The sequence below is a fragment of the Pinus tabuliformis genome, chromosome 8 (assembly GCF_031772625.1).
Source record: "Pinus tabuliformis cultivar Carrire ecotype Pingquan chromosome 8, CPIR1, whole genome shotgun sequence".
Taxonomy (NCBI): domain Eukaryota; kingdom Viridiplantae; phylum Streptophyta; class Pinopsida; order Pinales; family Pinaceae; genus Pinus; species Pinus tabuliformis.
In genome coordinates this window covers 861,670,274-861,693,993 of record NC_142294.1, presented here as the reverse complement: position 1 = coordinate 861,693,993, position 23,720 = coordinate 861,670,274, and positions in this window count along the sequence as shown.

Below are 23,720 nucleotides of genomic sequence, written 5' to 3'. Positions count from 1 at the left end.
ATACTTGTGGGTGAAGTGTGTCAGTCAATACATCTAACTGACATGTTGTGTGATTAAGAGTTATTTTCCTATAATAGATTCTGGTAGTGGACTAGTGCAAATGGTAAGACTACTAAGTGAAGCATGAGTGTGTCTAGTGTGATATAATTGATTTACCTTGCATACATTTAACTAAAATTAGGGTTGAGGATTGGTTATTGAATATTGTAGATTAGGGTTTTTGATTTTGAATAGAGAATGAGTGTACTATTGGTCGGTAATTTTAGTGATTGATTTCATCAAGTGAAATGGTTACGCAAAATTTATGTTGAACAAATTTTTGAAGTAGGGTTTGATTATCATTGCAGAACTGAAACATTTAGGGTTTGCATTATGTAGCAAGGTATTATTGAGTTACTTGTTGAGAAGATTTATTAGTTTTTGAAGGGAATGATGAAATTATCAGGGATTTTTGAGCATTTCTGGGATTTCACAAGTATTGTATTATAGATATCATATTGGTTATGAACTTCTTGTCGCTGTGACAAAAACCCTCAAAAAAAATTTCCTTATTCAATTTTGGAGCCTGCATGAACTGTCGTTTCAAGATATCTTGTGTCTTCTTGTTATTTGTTCATTTTTTCCTAATTTTTGACCATCCTTTCATCATTTCTAAGTGTTTCTTTTCCTCCTAGGTCAAAGTTTCCTAAGTGTCATCTTCTTATCTTTGGAAGAACTTGTGTCGTCTTTCAAAAGATAGGAAAAGCAGTAGATTTTCTTTGACTTAGTGTTAGCTTTATTTACCTGACATGCATACTACAAAAAAGAAAGAAAGCATGGCTTTTTCTCCTAGAGAAAACACACTTTATAAGCTTAGTGACCACACATGCATTGTCAGAGGAAATTGCGCCCTCTTAAGCCTTAGCGCACTTCCATCTCTCAATGTCACTACCCTATGGTTTGGTCGCCTTTAAGACCACCATGGACGTTGTGTGGCACCAACGATATTTTGTTCAAACTTATACAACTAAATTAACCCTGCCTAAGCCTACTCTTATTCATTTAACACTTAGTCAAATTTCCTATTTCAATCTTACTTCTTCAATTACTTCATAAACATTCAATATCGCAATTTCAATATAAGCAGTAGAAAATTCAATCAACAAAATAACCAATAGTACACAACTATATACATGGGAGGGGGAACTCCCAACAATTCCCCAAGACTTATTTTACTAACTCAAATATAATACAATAGTTTACAACATGTCATCCATAGCTAAACCTATGCGCTGCCCAAGTTCTTAGAGGTACAAAGGGTGGAATTTATTGGACCAACCCAACACAGTTGCCCAAAACACCAAGTTCCATAGCCAGGGCGTACCCTACCTGAAGGTCAACACCTTGCCCAGTAGAAACCCAAAAATTAGCACCCCAAACAAAGCAAAAAACCAACCTTGCAACGTGCCAAAAAATTTCATTTTCTCAATCAAGCCTCTCGTTTATGTGACTATGTCATTTGCTATGTTTCACCTTTTCATGTTGTGTGCCCTTCATTTTTCGCTTTTGTGCATTACATTTGTATGAACTTTCTTGATCGTGTCTACCTCGTTTGAGGTCATGTAAGCCTTTACTTATACCTGTGTGAACCTTCGTTCCAACCATAATTTCGTTTCATCATTCAACCAACCCATTGTTCAGCTAACCCATCGTATGAACCGACCTGTCGTTTGGTCATGTGGGTGTCAGGTTGACCCATCATTTTTTCGTGTGAGTGCCCCTATTGTGCAGGCTGACTCACCATTTGGTTGTGCGGGCGCGCCTCACCCACGGGCATTTTTTCACATGCTAAACATCCACCCAAAATTTCCTTCATTCACACACCATGCCTCATACTTTTTCCACACGTCGTGCCAACCGACCCCCTCATGCTAGTCATGTCACCCCTCGCTTGTATTGTTTTGTCCAAACTTGTGCACGTTTCACCCTGTCTGCCTGTCGTGTTGCCCAAATCACCCGTCATCGTCTCGTGCAAGTCACGTTTGGCTACCTGGGTGCCCTGCCTTCGTGCAAGTGCGCCTAGGGTACACACCCTTGTTCCATGTACATGATGCCCATGGGTGTGCCTTGGGTCCACTTCCATTCATTTCGTTTGGTTCACTCGATCGTGTCACCCGTCATGTCACCATGTCGTGCATGACACGTTTTCCCATGGGCATCCGGGTGCCCTGCCTTTATGCGGCATGCCTAGGTTGCTCGCCTTTATGTTGTGCACGCTATGCTCCCATGGTCCCACTTCATTTTTTCACCACTTCAAGTGGGAATGGGAATTCATGGGCTCCTGCTTGGCCTTGGTTCCCACTCAGGGCCCTAGCACTCAGTAAAAGCATACTTCCTTCTCTTAGTTAAGTGCACTTCTTGTCCACAAAGAGTGTACCCCCCTTGTTAACAAAGATTTTGCCCTCCTTTCCCTCAATTGTTGCACACTTTTTGTCAACAGAAAGTGTGCCTTCTTGTCTCTCACACATGTGCCCTTCCTTCATTGCATGTTGAGAGAATTCCTAGAAAATAGGGACTCTCTCCATTTAATGTAACTCACTCATTAGTCAACAAGTAGCGAGCGTGCATTATATTGATTTTCATGTGCATTATTTTATAAGTTTCCTAGTTCATTATTCATTCTCATAATCATTGTTTAGTCTGACCTGAGCACACTTTCTCACCATAAGGAGTTCTTCTTCAATATTAATCACAACTGCATGGATTTTTGATAAGTTTTGTGGCATGTCGCTTTTCTTTTCTTTTGTCATTTTTAGTGGTGCTTTTATTTTCCTTAGTGGCATTTCAATATGTTTTCACATATGAAGTGTCATTTTCATCCACATTTCCTCCTACAAGTGTCAGCTTGATGTCGCAAGTGGCACTTCTATTGACTCTTCAAATTCCATGGCCTTTCACCTTCAAGTCATGATTGCGACCGAATCTATAAACACTTACAAACCCTTCTCTTTCATTACTATTGTGTTCTACACTTGTTGTTGGCCTTCACTTAACAGTGCTAAGCCTATTTTTGAGTAGAACGCACTTATGGAAAATAGAGACCCTCTGTGATTTCAAATTGTGTTCAGCAAGAGAGGCTCCCCTCTAGAGTGCATAACACATTTCTAAGCCACAGTGTAGCACCTCTGTCCAATAAAATTGTGCCCTACACACTCTTTATGACTCCTTGGCGCACTGCGCACTTCCAAGCAATAGTGTGTCCTCTCCTAACTGTGATTGTGCCTTACACCCAAGAATTCTCTATCCCTCCTATTGTAGCGGCTATAACCACCCTCCAAAATTTTGCCTTAGCTTCGTTTTGGAGCCTCCCTTCCAACTTTCACACCAGCATGTCTTTCTTCGTCAAGTACACATGCTTCAGTGTTTTTCTTGCGCAAAGGGAGCCTGTCGATCATAGCTCGATGCATTCCCCTCACAAGATGATCACCCGGACTTGGTCCAAATGTAGGCTGAGCAGCTCCCCCAAGAAATTGCGCAATTTTGGAGGGAAACCAGCCTTCCCTCTAGAAATTACACAATCCTGACTGGCAGCCTATTGAGCTCTAGAATTGCGCAATTCTAGCAACCAACACTCACAATGAAAATTGCGCAATTTTCCCCAGTAGGGCTGCTCAGCCCAGAATTTGCACAAATCTAGGCAGCAGTTAATTGCTCTACCCAAAAATTGTGCAAATCTCTTGGGCAGCCATCCCAACTCCCAGCCATAAATGTGCATTTTCTCTCAGCACACGAGCAGTCTCTTGCTTGTGCAGCTGAGTTGACTGGTTCCCTCTGGGACTAAGAAAAACTGAATTGCATGCATGGGCTGCTTCTCCCGAAGCAGCATGCTAAGGCATCCCTTGTTTTAGGGATCTATTTTTAGTAGTTGGAGGTTACATGCAAGGATCATTTCAGAAACCTCCCACCAAGTGTCGCTTTCCCTGGATTTGTGGCATGCCAGTCATAGCCTCAATGTTATAAAAACTCATCAATCAGACACGCAAAGCTCATTCCTCACATCAACCTTGCAGCTCTGAGATCCCACATCACATCTAGGAGCTGTCGGCACACTCAACTCGGTTGTTTTGGGGTAAGCCGCTTTCCATGACTTGTGTTGCATTTCTGGCGCTTTTTCTGTTTCGCATCGTATGAATGATGTCTACTTGATTTCAGTGAGCCCTTGTTGTCATTTTGATACATTCTAGCTTGTACTAGCACCATTTTATTTTTCGTCAACATCTCACTGCTGTCACATGCATGAAACTGTTTTTCACGAACAGTCGCTGATTCGGCGACTCGCCTCACCCACATGTAGGTTGTACCATATTCTGCATCTTTCATTCACCATTTTCATTCATGATAATTCACTTATTCTTACACTCAATATCAGCATGCATTCGCACTCACATTCGCATTCAGTTCCCCGTCGACGAGTCTGGGCAACATTGGCCCGGACTCTGCTTTCATTGAGACAACATTGCGTAATCTGGGGAAGGAAGGCTCTGTCTTCCTCTCCAGAAATGTGCATTTCTTCCCAGCTGTTAGTGTCAGTCTTTCCAGCCTTCCTCCAGTGATCAAACGTGCTCTTACAAAGTGATTTTGAAGTGTCAAGGTTAAATTTTGTCATTTCAGTGAGTCTTCAAGCAAAATTTGGTCACTAGGCATTAGGTCTAGGGTTTGTTTTCACTCTTTTCAAAGTTGCCCAAATGCCAACCTATGTCACTATTTAGCTGAGCCTATCATCATTCAGAGGGTTTTCATCATCATGTCAAGTTCCATAGGGTCATTTTACAGCTTATCCATGCTTCAGTTGCGCCTAGGCAAGGTCATTTCCCTCTCCTAGGGTTTTGAAGCCAATTTCTCTTGGACGGTCAAATCATTAGCGAAACTTGTATCCTGATGTTCATACACCTTCCCCTATCCTTAAAGTACCTTACCAAATGCTTCCCATCACGGAGATTCCCCAAATTCCTCATTTTCGCACAAACCCTAGTTTCTAGCTACAACTTGGCAATTTTCTAGGTTGGGCCTGTGTTTTGCCCTTTTGGACCCCTTCCCCTCACTCGATCTCTGAGATTCCACTTTCCCCTGCTTCCTAACATCCCTCCCTACTTCCAAAAATTTCCCCAAGAATTTAGAAGCCCCTTATCCACTTCATTTCGCTTCATTTCGACAAAATTCCTTGTTTCACACATCGGGACAAGTTTCACTCAAATGATGTTTTAGAGCAATAAAAGATTAATTTTGCAAAACTAAGAGAGGTTTTTGTCCACAACATGCCAAGGAAGAAAAACCTCCTTCACTTTTTTCACAGGTTTCATGGTTTTAGAGAAATATCAAAAATACAATCGCCAGATCCAAGGAGGTTGGCCAAGGCACTAAAACGACGGAAAAGGCCCGATCCACTCCAAATTTTGGCCAAAGCCTCTTTTACTGAGAATGGTACTTGATTGGGGACTCCCAGCCCAAATTTCAAAAAAATTGGAGAAAATTTTGTCATTTGTGAATTTTTTGTGCCAAACACAGGTTTTCTTCCCCAACAGGTCGTGCGCCGCGCGCGACCTATTCGATGGGCAACTCCATTTCGGGAAAACTCAGCATTTTTGGATTTTTCATGCAAAGATACACCTGCTCAGCAATTACCAAGAGATTTCATCAAGTTTTGAGTCTCCAGAAGGTCAAAAAACAAGCAAAAAATGACTTTCTGCCACCTTTTTGACACACAGGAAGTAGTCTTGGGAGATTGCAATTTTTGAGGGGAAAATGGCCACCAAATTCAGAAATTTCACTTGGGTTGGAAAGTAGACATCCAGACCTTTCCAACAAGCCCACTTTTGCCTCATTTGGACACCTGGAAGTGCCTCAAAAGCAGCTCCAAAGTAGCGCGACCTGTTCAGGATTAGGGCGCGACCTGTTGGGCAGTTTTTCACAGAAATCCACCTACAGCTCAGCAAAACGCAGTTTTGACTGGATTTGACTTTTTTGAGTGAATTTTGATCCTCCTTGTTGTAAATGATGTAAATTTATGATATTTTGACACTTATTTATCTCTTCTAGAAGATTCATTCATGTGATAGGCAAAAATTTAATGAATGAATTGGTTTCCTAGTTTATAGAGGCAAGTTGTTTTGACTGCCTAGTTTTTAGTGCTCAGTTTAGAATTGGTTGAAACAGCTCCTAGGATAGTGAGCTCGACCCCTAGAGGCAAGGAAAGATGTTAGATTGCCTATATTATGTACTTTCTTGGTCATTTTCATGGTTGGACTCTTGAGGGAGAAAGCTCTATTGTATTACTCATTGTATCTCTGTAATTTTGGCAAAGGAAGAAAGACCAGGGTTTTGCAGTCCTTTTTGGGATTCCTGTGGTTACATGTATTGATGGTGTGCTTCTCTTTGTACTTGTAAGTTTGTTATGTGAATCATCTCCTTACTTTTCCTTCTGCAAATTAGGCGAATGAAGTGTTAAAGTAGAATTCATGATTGCCATGCTCTGCTTTTAAGTTTGCTTAATATTTATGTTTTCATCTGTCTAAAGAGAAATCTTGAAGGTTTCTTGCTCTCTTTAGCTCCTCACCAGTCATTCTCATCCATCCACTTAATTCAAAGGCATCAATACAGTCTCCTACCTTGCCCCAAAGAACCCCCTGCGAAAACTGTGTCCAATCCCTGCACCCAAAATTGCCATTCCCGATTGTCCACCAAAATCCTAAAAATTCCCAAATCAAACCTTTTTATCAGTTTACTAGCCTAAAATCAGTGTTTCCTTATTGTTTATCTCGCCCGTTGAAGATCTTTACCGAGATAGACCGGAGAGAGCCCTCTCCTGCCCCGTAGGGCTAGCTACGAGGCTAAGTGGTTTGATGTTGCCTTGAGGTTTACCTTTATCAGCCTGAGGTGAAATTTCAAGTGCTAACACCAGCCACTATCACTCCATGACTATTTTGTGCATTTCTGAGGGACAGTGACTGTTGGCCCATAAATTGCGCAATGCAGTCCCTAAGCCTGCAATCACTGCCAGCTAAGATTGTGTATTGCGCAATTCCAATAGTCAGCAGCCAGACTGGACTGTGCATTGCACAATGCCAACAGTCAGTTAGCGTCCCAGTAGCCCAGACTGTGCCTTGCGTGAAGACATAGAATGGAACAAAGAAGGAGTTGCATGTGTTGAAGAAACAACTCAAGGAAGAACATGAAGCTACACATACAAACGAATGAGTTGTAGCAGGAATAGGAAAAACAGTGGGTGCAACATGCACTCACAGATGAAACTACGCTTGTACAAGTTATAGATCTATCCCAGTATCTGACACAAAGCAGAGATGATGAGCAATGTTATTAATCGCATGCAAGGGATTCAGCAGCATGCATGTCATTGTGCGCACACATGCGATCCAACCCATTCAGTACACTCACTAAGGTGAAGACAAGAAGCAAGTCCAACTGGAGCTAAACATGTACTTCGGAAAGTTGATGCGCATGACCACTAGCACACACTTGAAGATAAGCACGGACACTATGCATCAGCGTGTTTCCAGTTTAGATGCATCCAAGAAGACCATGTGCATGTTAGCAGACGAGTTGGAGCCATACCAATGTACTGGATGCAATGGAGGCAAGAGTTCACTTTAGCAAGATGTCACGATGGGGTGCATGCACACCATCATGGACGATCAAGCTTAGCATTAGCTCACCACCTTCGGCATCACAAGCATGTCAAAGAGTTGGTCTCATCACAACAAACCGAGTGTCAGTGATGTCTTGCATGGCTTGCTCAAGCCATGTTGTCTCACATGATTACATGTGCATTGTAATGTAACGTCATGTCAAGTGTAATTCAAGTGTCGATAGTTGGATGTAACAGTCGATGAAGATTCATGAGGGTAGGTGAATTGTCCCAAAGGGGAATTTCAAGGGTCACCCCACCCTTTGCTATAAATAGAACCTCACAACTCATTGTATAGGTTTTTGGTCAGCCAAGCTTCCAATAAGACTATCTTGGAGAGAGCTTGGACAGTGCTGTAACGCGCCTTGGCTTCTCCACTACACAGAGCTAGTACATCTCTTTGGAGGAGCAGGCGGATGTGGTTGTAACGTTCCACTATTGGAGCTAGTGGTTGGACATGGATGTATTGTATGACCAGAACTTACACTTCTTTATATAATAAGAGCCAACACATTTCATGCATATGTTGTATTGTATTCCAGCTATCTTGTTTACTCTAAATGGCATATGTATTTTCTTTCTTACGCATGCATGTATGGACTATTCTATATGAGTATGTATGAATCTTTCTAAAATGTGTTGTTGGTTTAACCATCACTTTGGATTGCCAGCTAACTTGCTTTCCATCTTGTGATGCATCTTCGCTCGTGTGTTCCCTTCCCATCCGAGTACTATTACAGGTTGCCAAGGGGCACACTCATCTCAACCCACATGTGTTAGAACCTTTCATGTACCTTCCTTGACTCACTATAGCAGTCACACCCTTGATACCAACATAGTTATCTTTCTTGCCTCTATGTGAAATCGTGGTCAAGGAATTGTTGTACGACCCACTGTTGTGACTCCTACACCAAACGGTCTAAGGTCTAATTGGGACTTCTTACCGGAGAGATCCCCTTACATGTTGGAAGGTCCCCTGCCTTGGCATGGTGTGGACATTCAATGGCTAGTAAAGCCACATTGTCTCACTTTTGATAGGCTTGTGCTTTTAGCTTGCCTAGTTAAGTTCTTAATGATAGTGTTTTGATTAGTCTGCATATGATAGCTAGGGGATTTCTTGAAACTAATTATTGTTTTCTATGAGTGATTTTCCACTTGCAGGTTCTACAAATACTAAAAAAATTTGTCTCTCATCATCTACGTAGACAATGCCTCCTACCACTCGACAAGATACTTCAAAGAAAACTTTAGAATCTATTACTAAGGTGGCAGTGGAAGTTCCTATTATATCAAACATATAGAGCTTCATTGATAATTCCTAAACAATCTCATGGGAGGATATGAAAGATGTTTCTATGTAGAAGGAATTTCTTGAAAACTTGGAAGACTGGGAAGTGTATATAAATATCAAGAGATCCAGAATAGGTAGAGCGGCATGCAGATTCCTAGTGATGCATTATGCAGAAGCCATCGAATGCATCTTTCTACATATGGAAAACAAGAATACGGTTCTTAGCAGTGAAAGTGGGAATGATATTGCCACCTACCATCCGCATGACATACATTCTTATTAAAAGATGTTAACTCCCAAGGAATATTTGAATACCAAGGATATCCTCAAGTCATGGTGGCAAGAGCCTGCAAAATTCCACCAGAGACCAAGTGTAATCTACACAACCAAATCTTTGAGAAATGTTTACCAATATCTCATGGAAATGTGTTGTAGACTACATGGGTCGAAGAATGCATAATACTTTGAGGAGAGTTGGGTTTATCTACTCAACCTAGTTTTTTCAAGAGGAAAGGTTTTCAATTGGGTTGATATCCTCTCCCATGAATTGCAACTTCACATACAACATGCCAATACAACTTTACAAGATAAACAAGCACTAGATTTGTATATGTTCGCTTATCTACTCGATGGTATCTACGCCCGTTATGATTTCATAGGGATGAAGTGGAACTAGACCACTCATGATAAGTTACCTTTCTACTTTCATTGTAGACTGTTATCATAATTCAATTTCTGAGGAGTATATGTGAAACTGGTTGAGCACTTCTTTGCAGTATTGTACAAGATTATCTTTGAGATTGAACCTCCTTGCATGACATATTAGGTGAAAGAGGAACTATATGATATTGTATACCGGTTCGCTTCACTGCAGGGCACATACATCAGATGTTTTGGGTGTCAGACATCCCCTCACCTTATGTCAAGGTATGTGACCAATAAGTTGGTCTTGCAAGAGGTATCCTATCAGTTGAACAATGGATTGTTTGCACAGATCTAGAGGAGGAAGAAGGCTCCTTAGCCCACTTTTCCTTTATGGATTTGATTTTATGAGCTTAAGAGCCTTAAGGCGGTTAATGTTGAAATTGAAGAACTTAGGCGTCTTCATTTTGGAGTGATGGACTTTCATAGATATGATTCCAAGAATGTTTGCAGGAAAACTTATTCTAAGATACAATATACCTGACTATATGTACCTATAACTACTCTGGAAGATGAAAAGATCAAGAACCAGTACAACGCCTTATGAAATAATTGGCTAGGAGATGAGGCAAGGCCCTCCCAGGTTCCACAGGTACCAAATGTACATATGGAGGAGATTCAGTAGGAAGTAACATCCCAAGTTGGACATTGTATCACCCAAGAAGAGGCTCAAGCATGATCCAGTGGCAGAAAAAACAATTTTTTTAAGGTTGATCCAATGTGAAAAGGTGCAATTGAGATAGAGGTATAGAGGAAACAAAGGGAGGATGAGAAGAGAAGTTTAGAAGAATAGAAGCAACTAGAACAAGAACGTGAAAAAGAGGAGGAGAAATTACAGAAAGAAGAAGAAGAAAAGAAGAAGCAAGATGACTTGATGAAGAAGAGAAAAGTAAAGGAGGAAAAGAGAAAAGTAGAGGAAGAGGAATAATGGAAGCGGACACAAGATAAATAGGAGGAAGAACAAATGGCCCGTGAAATGGAAGCATAGTTGGAGGAGGATGTCATTGAACCAATTGCATATGAACCCAACACTTATCTGGAACCTCCTATCACTGTTGGTCATCTCCCTTTGAACAAAATGGGAATTTTTCCTCCACCTGATGACGGGGTTATGGATGTATCCACCTTTACCTTCAATCAGCTGAAGAAGAGGATTGTATAAGAACGATGAAGGTACTTTCCCAATGATCATGTACATCCAACGTCCATATCCACAGAAAAAGTAATAGCATCCAATACCATGAGAAATCCTCAAGAAGTCATGGATGCAAATGTGGTTTTCTTGATAACAATGCAAGATAATCAAGGGCTCACATTCAATAACTTTGAAGTACAAATTTGGATCATTGCTGCTCTTTCTGAAATCAAGGCTAACCAAATAGCTATCAATGTGAGAGTACCATGTAGGAGGAGCTTTCTTAAACCCATACAATTCTTTCTTCAATTTGCAAACATGTGTCTCTTTATCATGAATCTCAAAGCCTTGAGGCTTCTATATATAAACTTCTTCTTCAATGACTCCATTCAGAAAGTCAATCTTGACATCCATTTGATGTAATTCCCAACCTACAATATAAGAAAGAGAAATTAAAAATATAATAGAAGCATACCTAGCAACAAGAGAAAATGTGTATTCATAAGCCTCTCCCTCTTTCTGGGGAATCCTCAGGCCACAATTTTTTCCTTGTACTTCTCAATACTTCCATCAACTGTCTGCTTGATTTTTTATATCCATTTGGAGGACACAACATATTTCAATTGAGGCCTTGGCATGATTTCTTCAATATAGATTGGTACTCTTCAATTTTAGAATCTTTCCAAACTTGATGCTCAACTACTTTTTCATAGGCAGATGGCTCGAACTCAATGATCTTTGTAACACCCTCCTCCCACATTTACCCAAGCTAATTGGTCCACTGGGGTAAACATGTGACAAATATTTACTATGATATGTTTCAACTCCCCAAATATAGTTAAGGAAGTGGAACTGATAAGACAATACTAATCTGACCTTCCTCAGGAGCTACAGAACCTTCAAGAGACAACCAACCTTTCCAGGTGCGCAACCCCTGAGACAAATTAATGTTTTGTTGATCTAGACCCCCAATTTCTCCCATGGCAAGCCATGCATGCGACTGAGATCCTCCAATCACTCCCACAGCAAGGCATGCATGTGACTATGGTCTTTTTCAAACAGTTCTGTTCCATCAACCCCATATTTTGAGCCACTTTTTCAGGGCCATGACTCAAGCCACTACTCAAAACTTCATGAAACTTCCAAAAAAGACAATTAACACTGAGATAAGGTTACTAATGAAAACACTTTATCAAGGACTTGATTTGACCCCTACTAGCCATAACAGACATTCTGTCAAACACATCATAAACATGTAATCTACAAGTCATAACAACATATCTAAACATAGGGATCTCATACTTATTTGAGAATTGTCAAGGAGGACTGATGTCTCCTCCCAATAGCTGCATTGTTTTCTATTAGGTCATTCATTCATTATTATTTCATATACTAAGTAAAACATGATGAGATCCATGCATCAATATTATCATAAAACATGCTCATAACCAGAAACAACTATTAAAGCCACATAATGAGAAGCACATTCACTCATTAAAATACCAAAGTAAAAGGAACACTTATTAACATATGGAAATACAACCAAGTCAGGGACTTCCACGTACCACCTGAACATAGATTGGGCTAAACCAAATCTCTCTTTCAGCTAATCACCCTCATGCCATATTCCAAGCATGAATGTGGGACCTTATGAAAAAAATCAAACAAAAACAAACCAGGGCTTCTAGAGGCCAAACCACCTCAAATATCAACCAGTGATTCCACCTCAAAGTCAAACATCACTAACCATCACCAAATCAATCTCTACCTAAGTTTTCCAGGGCTCTAGAGCGTTTGTTCCAATCAAGGCATTCAGGACTAGTAACTCAACCCATAGTTGTTGTCAGGCTCTGGAGAATTTGTCCAACTAGGTCTTCCAGGACTAGTAACTCAACCCACAAAGGGCTCAAGAGTGTTTTTCCAACCAAGGCTTCCAGGACTAGTAACTCAACCTAAGTTGTTACAGGGCTTCCAAAGTGTTTGTTCAACCAAGGCTCTAGGAACTAGTAACTCAACCCATGGCCATAAGGAACATGAGAACTAACCAAAAAAAAAAAAAAAAAAGAATCCCACAACATCATGGATATCCTAGAAATGGCGAGGCTAGGAAAAACCACTGCCAATCTAGGAAAACCTCCATACCAATGACAAATCATGACCAAGAAACCACATGCATGTGCCATGCATGCCAAAACTAGCAAGGAAATCATACATGCAACTTGATACCTAAAAGCAAAACCCATTGTCGTTGTTGATATTGATGTCCTCTTGCGCTTTCCTGATATTCTTATGCCTTCTTTCTCCAAATCCCACATATGCCATGCTCCTCCAAGAGTGCTCTAAGAAAACTCTAAGTGTGCAAGAGTATGAGAGAGAGAGAATAGAGAGAGAGCTCCCAAAATTGAACTGACAAAAGTTAATAATAACAAAAGTTGTGAATTGATCTTCATAAGCCTTTTTATCACTGAGGCCTCTATTTTATTCAATTTTCCATTATTTTCCTTAATTTTCCTCCTCACATGCAACCTGTGACCTTTCACCTTCCTTTTCTCCTATTTTCCATTATTTTCATAAATAAAATCCCAATAAATGCCTCATGCTTTTCCAAAACCTTTTCCATTTCCTTTGCCAATTTCAATAGCCATTAATTAATCACAAGTGATCCCCATCACTATGTTTTGTCGAACATTCATCTTGGAATACGTGTCCCATGACCTTGGTTATTATTTTTCCTTTATTAACTTTATTAGATGGATTTTTTAGCAAGGTTGTTACAGAACCCTCCCCCTTGGGGGAACATCGTCCTCAGTGTTCAATGATGCCTACAACCAGCAAGACTGCTGAAAATAAAAACATACTTCCCATGGATCTTTATAACTTAGCTCGTTGCAGTATTTACAATGGACAACTTGTTGAAAAGAAAACCAACATGACAAACATAACAACATGAAAACCATACCGCTTATTGGAGCTTTATAACACAACTCATGGAGTTATTTACATCCATATAGATATATACATACGCCAAAACACCACACCAAAGCATATGCCAAAAAACATTCGCTCAACTAGCGAATAGAGAAGGATACATAGCCGGCATCTGATCAACCATCTCCCATGTAGCTTCATTGGGCCCAAAGTACTTCCATTGCACTTTAACTTGCTAGATTGCTCGATTTTGAGGCATGAGCATCTTTCGTTGCAATATGAATTGAGGTTCTGACTTGAATTCTCCTTCAGGCTCCACCTGTCATACAAACTAGTCAATCACATGATCAACATCTCTAACATACTTCTTAAGCAATTACAGATGGAAAATATCATGGACTTTCACTATCAGAGGCAGTGCAAGTTGATAGGCTATTGGTCCAATCCTCTCAAGAATCTTGAAATGTACCTAATACCGAGGTGCCATCTTGGCACATGATCCAATCCTCAATCAAGTCTTCTTGGGCTTGATGTGAAAGTACACATGTTCCCCAACTAGAATCTCCTTAAACATATTGTTTTGATACGCATAACTCTTTTGTCTATTTTGTGTTGACTTTAGATTATGCTTGATAACTTGCATTTCTTGTTCCATTTATGCCAACATGTCTCATCCTATGAACACCCTGTTAATTAGATCACTCCAATTGATGGAAGTATTACAAATTTGCCTATAGAGTGTCTCAAACATACTCATCATTAAATATTCCTAATACCCATTGTTGTAAGCGAACCGAACCAGTGGAAGATACTCTTCCCACTTTCGTTGCTAATGCATGACGTACATTGTCAACATGCCTTCCAAAAACTTGTTGACCCTCTCTATCTGTCCATCTGTCTGTGGATGATAAGTTGTATTGAAGTCCAAATTTGTGCCTAATCCTACAAATAACTCTTTCCATAACCTAGAAGTGAACTTGGAATCCCAGTCTGACACAATCTTCTTTGGAACACCATGCAACATCATTATCTCTTTGATGAAGACCTGTGCTGCACCATAAATTGAATAAGTAGACTTCACTGGAATGAAGTGAGCTACCTTTATCAACCTGTCAACCACAACCATGATGGAATCATTTTACCTAGATGTCCTTGACAAACCTATACTAAAATCCATGGAAATGAACTTCCATTTCCACTCTGGAATCAGAATTTGGCTATAATAATCCACTTAGGTGCTTACATTCTACCTTTACCTATTGAAAATCCAAGCATCTAGCCACAAACTCTGCTACTTCCTTCTTCAAATTTGGCCAATAATATAATTTTAATGTCTTATGATATCCTAGGTAACGTGAATATGTCTTAGCATGAAATTCCCTCAAGATAAGCTTCTTGTGTTCACTATTGTTCGGTACATATATCCTATCCCTAAATCTGACCAAACCATTTGTTGTGAGATGATAATCCACATCCTTATCACTTGTGCCCTTTTGTAACCTATGCATAAGCACCCTATACCTGTCATCTTGTTGTACTTCCTGCAAGATTTGATATTGTAGATCTATCTCATATGAACTCATATCTGCGATGTGATTGTTCTATAGTCTCTTACTAAGAGCATCTGCAACTCTGTTCTCTTTACCTTTAATGTACATGATCTCAAAATCGAACTCATTGATCGTGGCCAACCATGTATCTTGTTCGGCATTCAGGTTCGGTTGGTCAAATAGATACCTCAATCCACTGTGATCGCTCAACAATACAAACCTTCTACCAAGAAGATAATGTCTCCACATCTTCAATGCATGGACGATTGCTTCCAACTCAATATCTTGTGTTAGATAATTTTCCTCGTGCTCATTTAGTTTCCTTGATTCATATCACACTACCTGTCCTTCCTACATCAGGACTCCATGAAGTCCTCCCTTTCAAGCATTTGTACATACCACAAACTCTTTGTCTGGATATGCAATATTTAAAACTCGAGCATTTGTCAACAACTGCTTCAATTTATCAAAATTGGTTGCACATTCCTATCTCCATTCAAATTTCTTACCTTTCCTCTACAATGGTGTAATGGGATAGGTAGTCTGAGAGAAGTTCCTAATGAACCTCCTATAATAATCTGCTAACTCCATAAATGACCTTACCTCATCCACATTCCTAAGAGCTGCCCATTCCATGGTAGCTCTTATCTTTTATGGATCCACTGTTATGCCTTCCTTATAAACCACATATCCAAAGTAATTTACCTTTGTCTAGAAGAAACTGCATTTACTAAACTTAGCATACAACTGATGCTCCCTCTGCAATCTCAACATTGTTGCTAAGTGTTCAACATGCTCTTCCTCATTCTTAGAATATACCAATATATCATTAATGAATACAATAACAAACTTGTCCAGATAAGGATGCAACACACTATTAATCAAGCATATAAAAGTAGTTGGATCATTAGTGAAACCAAATGGAACTACAACAAACTCATAATGCCCATACATGGTCCAGAAAGTAGTCTTGTAGATGTCATCTTCCTTAATGCATACCTGATGATATCTGAATCTAAAATCAATCTTCGAGAACACTAATACTCCCTTCAACTAGTCAAACAAATCATCAATCCTCGGCAACAGATACATGTTCTTGATGGTCACTTTATTCAACTTCCTGTAATTAATGCATAACCTGAGATTACCATCCTTCTTCACAAAAAACACTGGTGCACCCCACGGTGATACACTTGGCCTGATGTATCCTTTTTTAAATATTTCCTTCAACTGCAACATCAATTCCACTAACTTCGGTGTGCCCATCATGTATGGTTCCTTTGACGTTGGTGTTGCTCCCAGTACCAAATCAATAGAAAATTCCACTTCCTTGTTAGGCGGAAACTCTGAAATTTCTGCTGGGAACACATCCTGAAACTGCTATAAAACTGGATACCTCCTCAAGACATCCATGTCCTCAACTTCCTTACCTTTGCCACTAGAAATATGCATTGCAAATAACACGCACCCTTTTCTGCGACTACACTTGGCCTGCATAGTTGTCACCATTCCAATTGATGTTGCCTTCTTCTTACCCTACAAGATTCTCAGTTCTCCGTTATCATCCAAGCACTCAATAGCCTTTTCATAACAATCCACCTTGGTCCTATGAAGTACAACTAGTCCATACCCAACAACATATTGTATGATCCCAACGGAAGCACATTCAAATGCGTTGATGTAGGCATACCATTCAACTCAAATGCACAAGCTCTTACCCACTTATGAACTCTTTTCATAGTACCTATAGCCAACTGTACTAACCAAGACTCTGCATGCACTTATTTATTCAAACCACACTTATCCACCAGGTCAAGATTAATATAACTATAATTAGACCTAGGGTCAATAAAAATATAAACAAATTGATCACAAAGCTTATTGTCCATCTCAATAATAGATTCCTGGTGATCTGCCTGCATGTTATCAAGCACTGCATAGATCCGTGAAATACTCTATCCAAAATCCCCCACAGTCTGTGCCTCTTGAGCACTGTAGATCTACGGTCTACCACCCCGATGTCGTGGACAATGTCTCTTGTGATTCTCTCCTCCACAATGTCAGGAAACCAGCTCACAAAAAGATAGAAAAGATAGATTAACGCCTTATAATTAAGTCTCTTCGAGGGGGAAACCTCCTTTACATTACCCAAATGAACAATTCTTGGATGTTTCAAATGACAAGACCTCCTTTATATATATAGGAGTATAAGGGGTCATAATATAATCAGAGCCGACATAACAATAATAATGTAAGGGCACAATAATAACAATAGTGGGCTTCTATGGGGCACAATAATAACAATATGCAGACTACATGGGCACAACAATATAATAAGGGGGTTGTACTAATAACAATAAGGGGTTACATTAGTAGTATAGGGACCTAACATGCCCCTCTCCTTCAAAAAGTGTTGTCCTCAATGATTGAGTAGTTCTTGATGCTTCTGTATAAAATCTTGTCCTCCCATGTGGAATCTTCAGTGGGTAAGTTCTTCCACTTGATCAGATACACTGAAATTGATTGATTTCGTAGCTGTCTGGTTCTTGTTTCTGTGACTTCTCCAGGTTCCAATATGATTTTTCCTTCCTTGTCAAGTTCTAGCAATATTGTTTGAACTAGGATCTTCTGCAACTTTTGAATGAGTGGCAACACTTCTTCGTCCTTCTTCCATTCATCCCTTGCTTTGTTTATCCAATCTGGTTGGATAATAGAAATAGCACAAAAAAATTCTTCCACATCCTCATCCTTTATTGAGAGTGCATCTGCCACAACATTTTTCTTCCCTTTTTTGTAGATAATTTCAAAGTCATAACCCAACATCTTTGTGACCCATTTTTGTTGCTCTTTAGAGGATAATATTTGTTCTAAAAAGTATTTAAGACTATCATGATCCATTTTTACCTTGAAGTGTCTTCCCATTAGGTAGGGTTGCCATTTCTTACATGCATCTAGTATTGCCAACATTTCCTTCTCATAAATAGCTTTGTGTAAATACTTTCCTTTGATTGGACGACTTTCGAAAGCAATGGGTCTTTCATATTGCATTAAAACATCACCAATTCCATTTCCTGAGGCATCATATTCCACAATAAAGGTTTTTGTGAAGTCTAGTGTAGCTAAGACCAGTGCTTGGCACATTGCCTCTTTAAGATGTTCAAAGGCCTTCGTTGCTTCCGAAGTCCATGAAAATGCATCTTTCTTCAATAATGTTGTTTTTGGAATGTCTTCAATCTTCATTCTTATTTGATGATATCCTAAATGAATATCCAACTTGGTGAAGTAAATTAATCCATGCAATTCATCCAATACTTCATCAATGACAGGAATGGGAAATTTATCCTTAATAGTGAGTTTGTTGAGCTCGCTATAATCTAGACACATGCGCCATGACCCGTCCTTCTTATGCATTAATACTACTGGAGCAGAGAAAGAACTTTGACTAGGTTGAATTATACCAGCCTCTAACATTTCTGCAACCATACGTTCAATTTCACTCTTTTGGGCATAGGGATATCTGTAAGGCCTGATGTTTGGAGGAACACTTCCTGGAATCAAATGAATATAATGATCATGATCACGAATAGGTGGGAGGCCTTTGGGAGTCTCCAATACCTTGGAATGGTTGTCCAAGACTTTTTGGAGATTTGGAGAAATAAATGATTTCGATGTGGGAACCTCTAGCGAACATAATTGTGTAATTACGCCTCATTTTTTTTCTTTAGAAGCTTTGTGAATTCGTTAGAGCTGATTATCTTTCCCGTTTTCCCTGTGATACCCCTTAATCCAACTTCCTTTCCTTCCGATGAAAATTTCATGAGAAGTTCTTGAAAATTAAAAGCTATTGTACCCAAGGATTGTAGCCATTGGACACCTAGTACAACATCAGCACCACGCATTGGAATGGAAAGCATTCGGCTATTCAATACATATTCTCCCATGGATAGCTTGATATTATGGCACTTTCCAGAGCAATTTATGGTTCCTCCACTTGCAACCATCACTTGAAACTCTGGTGCTGGATATAGGAAGCAATTCAATTCCTTGGCCACCTTACATTGAATAAAATTATGGGTATTGCCTGAATCAATCAACACTATTACCTTTTTCTTCTTGATATGTCCTTCTATCTTGATAGTTTGAGGAGTGGAAATTCTGGCCAATGCATTACAAGATATGGTCGGATTCATTTCTTCTTTCTCAATGTGATCTTTCACTTCTTGAAACTTTTTCTTCTTGATATGTCCTTCTATCTTGAGAGTTTGAGGAGTGGTAATTCTTTCCAATGCTTTACAAGATATGGTTGGATTCATTTCTTCTTTCTCTGGGGTTGGTTCCTGGTGTATATCCTCTTCTTTTGATACTTCTTGATCCTTTTCTTCCTCCTCTTCACAATCTATGTAAAATAATTTCTTCTCAACACACTTATGACCTTTCATGTATTTGTTATCACAATTATAACAAAGCCCTTTCGCTCTGTTTTCTTCCAATTGTTGTGGTGTCAACATTGTAGGTTGTGGAAGGCTAGGAGAAACAACATTTCCATCTTTATAGTTGTGAGGGGTAGACTTCCTTGTTGCCATAATTTTGCTTTCCACTTTTCTTGCCAACCTGAATGCCTTCTCCAATGAATCAGGTTCCCAAAGATTAACCTCATGTTGAATGTTATCCTTTAAAGTCCTTATGGAGACATCAATCCTCTGCTTCTATGGAATATCATTTCCCTTATATTCAATTTTTGAAAGTCCTCAATGTGCTCTACCATTGAACACTTTTGTTTGAGATTTATCAATTGGCTAAAGAAGGTGTTGCTCTTTGTATCCTCATAATGTGCTATCATTTCCTCCATGAAAATTCACCACGTAACAAGTGGTTTACGAGAACAAATCCCTTTATACCATAAAAATTGATTCGGTTCTAAATAATTAGATGCAATACATACCTTTTTTAACAGTGGTGCACCATGTAGATCAAAATATTTCTCCATCTGTAGTATCCAATTTACCAGATCCTTGCCATCAAACTTCCTCATCTCGCTTTTTCTTGATTTTAGGAGCTCGATCTTGAAACGACTGTAACTTTGTAATTTCAGATCTTTAAGTTCTGAAATTTCAGCCTGTAATAGCCCTTTGAGTCCTCTTTCTAACTCCACAAGTCTTATCGCAATTGGATACTCTAAGAAAGATTTATTCCCAATCTCCCGCAATGACCTAATTATAGACTAATTCAATACAATGAACTTGTACGACGTGCCACGTGTCACTGTTTCAACCTTAGGTTCTGAAAATTATACCCAAACAAAATACAGTCCGTCCTCTTTTTGTAAATTCTTACAAAATTTCAATCTGATGCTCAGAGAGAAAGTTATGACGATTTTCCCAAGGTCACCTGTTTAGGATGTAATTCAAGAGTCTGCAAAAACCCTAACTTCCTCAGATCATATATCCTAAAATATATCAAGAAAAGATCTGAAATTTTGACCCGAGGTTCAGACCGATTTCGTCTTAAATGGGTTTTGTTTTTTTTATCTTCTGAAACGTCGCAAAAAAAAAAAAAGTTATAGCAAAAATGCCACGATGACTTGTTTGGAGCAGCGAAACCCTAGAATCCAAAGCTCTGATACCAAATGTCAGGAAACCAGCTCACAAAAAGATAGAAAAGATAGATCAACGCCTTAGAATTCAGCCTCTTCGAGGGGGCAACCTCCTTTACATTACACAAATGAACAATTATTGGATGATTCAAATGCCAAGACCTCCTTTCTATATATAGGAGCCTAAGGGGTCATGATATAATCAGAGCCGACATTTTCCCTTATTCTTGGGCATTTTCCCTTATTCTTCTCATTACCTTTCGCTGCTCCAAACAGGTCATCGTGGCATTTTCGCTATAACAATAGGGCATTTTCCCTTATTCTTCTCATTACCTTTCCAATCTTGCTTAGTCTTTGACCTGCGCTTTGATTTCTCATAATAATGCTTTAGCTTCCTGATGGCTTCCTCCAATGATCTAGGCTCATCAACCTCAATGTTGTCCTTCAATGCTACCGGATAAATCTCTGAATCTTTGTTTTCTCCTCCTTAAGATATGGCACATACCTCATGTTGGCTTGGTGGGGCCTGACCCAGGTTTGGAGTTAATTAGCCAAACAAATCCCTGTACTACTAGCCTTTTTGGCAACAGCCCGTGGAGCGCAGACTGAGGTCTCACCCGAAGCAGTATGGCGTGATGCTAGAACCAAGTTTCCACACCCTTGAGATGTTTGAGGTGTCGCTTGGGTCCAACTGTGAATCAGCTTCGCACAGGTCCCTTCGCACTCTCTCCTGACATGCGATATCTTCACAATCGGTTACAATCACCCTCGCGCAACCCTAACTAGGGGCTGAGGTGCTTTCGTGCCGCTAAGGCAGCGATCTACACATTTTCCCTAAGTTCCACCACGGATCTTACTTATCTTCTTTTAACTGTTAGCTAACTTCATGTAAATAGATATTTATCTTATATTTGCTTATTCAACACATGCATATAAGTCCATGCAACAAATAAACAGTAAACGTGCAATTCATACCCAATATACTTCAATGCATAAAATAGGAAAAAGATACACAGAATGATAAGAAACTTCTCTTTATTACTTCTTCAATTAGTTACAGACTCGACTCACCCTGCACACTCAACTGCAGGGGTCTGCGCACTCAGTTGCGTACTACTAGGCCTTTGCGCACTCAACTGCAGAGCCTTGTCCTACCCTATGACCCAAAGACTCGACTTTTCACTTAGACTTCTCTTCCATCCAGATCATCTATCCATTATATTCTATTCTATTTTACAACTTAGAGCCTCGCTCTATTTATACAATCCCTTGGTCCGCGGATCATGGATAGAAATCTCAAGCTAACATTACATTAAAAAAGTAAGGGCAGACAACCCTATGACTCAATTACAACCTTCGCGCTCCACGCCCACAAATCGCGGAGTCTTTACATTGGACTTAGTCAAAACTTGGGATCTAAGTCCCAAAACCTGCCTTCGGGGATCCCACACCCAACAGGAACCCAACATAAACATAATGACTCACTCTTGAGTCACTTGGTCGATGCAGAGATCTTCATGCGTAGACCTCCCAAATCTGCTTAGACCGCTGCGAGGTCGGCAGCACACTGAGCCGCTGCCTACTCTATCTCCTGGACGCATTGTTCAGAGACCGCGATGTCTGAACTACTTCCCTGTATCTGCTCCTACGTCCTTTGCATCTACGCGAGCTTGCCTTCAATTGTTGCTGCTGTTAGCAGCTGGATTGAACCTTAGGCTAAAGGCAATGCCAAGGTAACCACAAGCCACGCTTAGCCAAGTAGCTAGCCCTACTAGGCCAGGAGGGGGCTCTCTCCGTAAGGATCTCAGCCAAATTGCCTGGATCTAGAAACTGATATTAGGCTAGGTATAGTAGCACAAGGTTTGATTTGATTTTGAAGGGTTTTGCTGGATCATGAGGAGCCAAACAGTTTAGGGCAATGAAATTAGGTCAAAATTGGAAGGTGTTCGATGGGGCAAGGTAGGCACAAGGCTCGGCACTCTAGGGTTTGATGGGTGAGGTGTTTAAAGACAGGTGAGGAGCTAGAAAGAAAATGTAAACAACATGCATTCTTCCTAAACTGAAGAAAACATAGACTGTGAATATTTCCCCAAAACAAAGCATAAAATTTATGGGTTCTGCCTATAACCTTGAAAACATCCACTTAAAAGCAATGAAATGATTTATGAAGTACAAAAACATTCTAACATATGATCACAATAGAGAAAAATGAACTGAACATCATACCACATGGATCCCAAAGAAATAGCTATAACTTTTCATTAATCTCCTGTTGAAACTAATACAAAATGATGTCTACTCAAAGTATAAGCCTCCAACTGGGTCCAACCATTACAATGACTGAGGAAAAGCATCATATAAACCCAAAACAACTCATTCTAAGGTCAGGGAGTCGAATCCATGAGAGGAGGACCTGTCTCTAACAAAATCTGAACTATTAACAAGAAAATAGGGTGGTCAAAGTGACTCATCCCTAATCCAAACTTATTGATACATTACACCTCATGAACTTTATTTACCTACTGTATTACCCTAGTAAGTACTAGAAACATGATAATTACATTCAACTCATCATTTACATGGATAAAATCATGATTTTCCAAGGTGAAAGTGAAAACTGGGACGAAACAATGAAAATCTGGACAAACTGTCAAACGCGCAGCGCCAATGCCAGGCGCACCCTTCATCTTTAGGTGGACTTTTGAGTGCCTTCCCAATGTCCAAATTGGGCCCAAAATAGCTTGTTGGAAAGCTCTTCAAGTCTACTTTCCAGAACATCTTGAATTATTGCATTTGGAGTTTATTTTCCCTATCCAAAGTCATTTCTCCCAACACTTCTC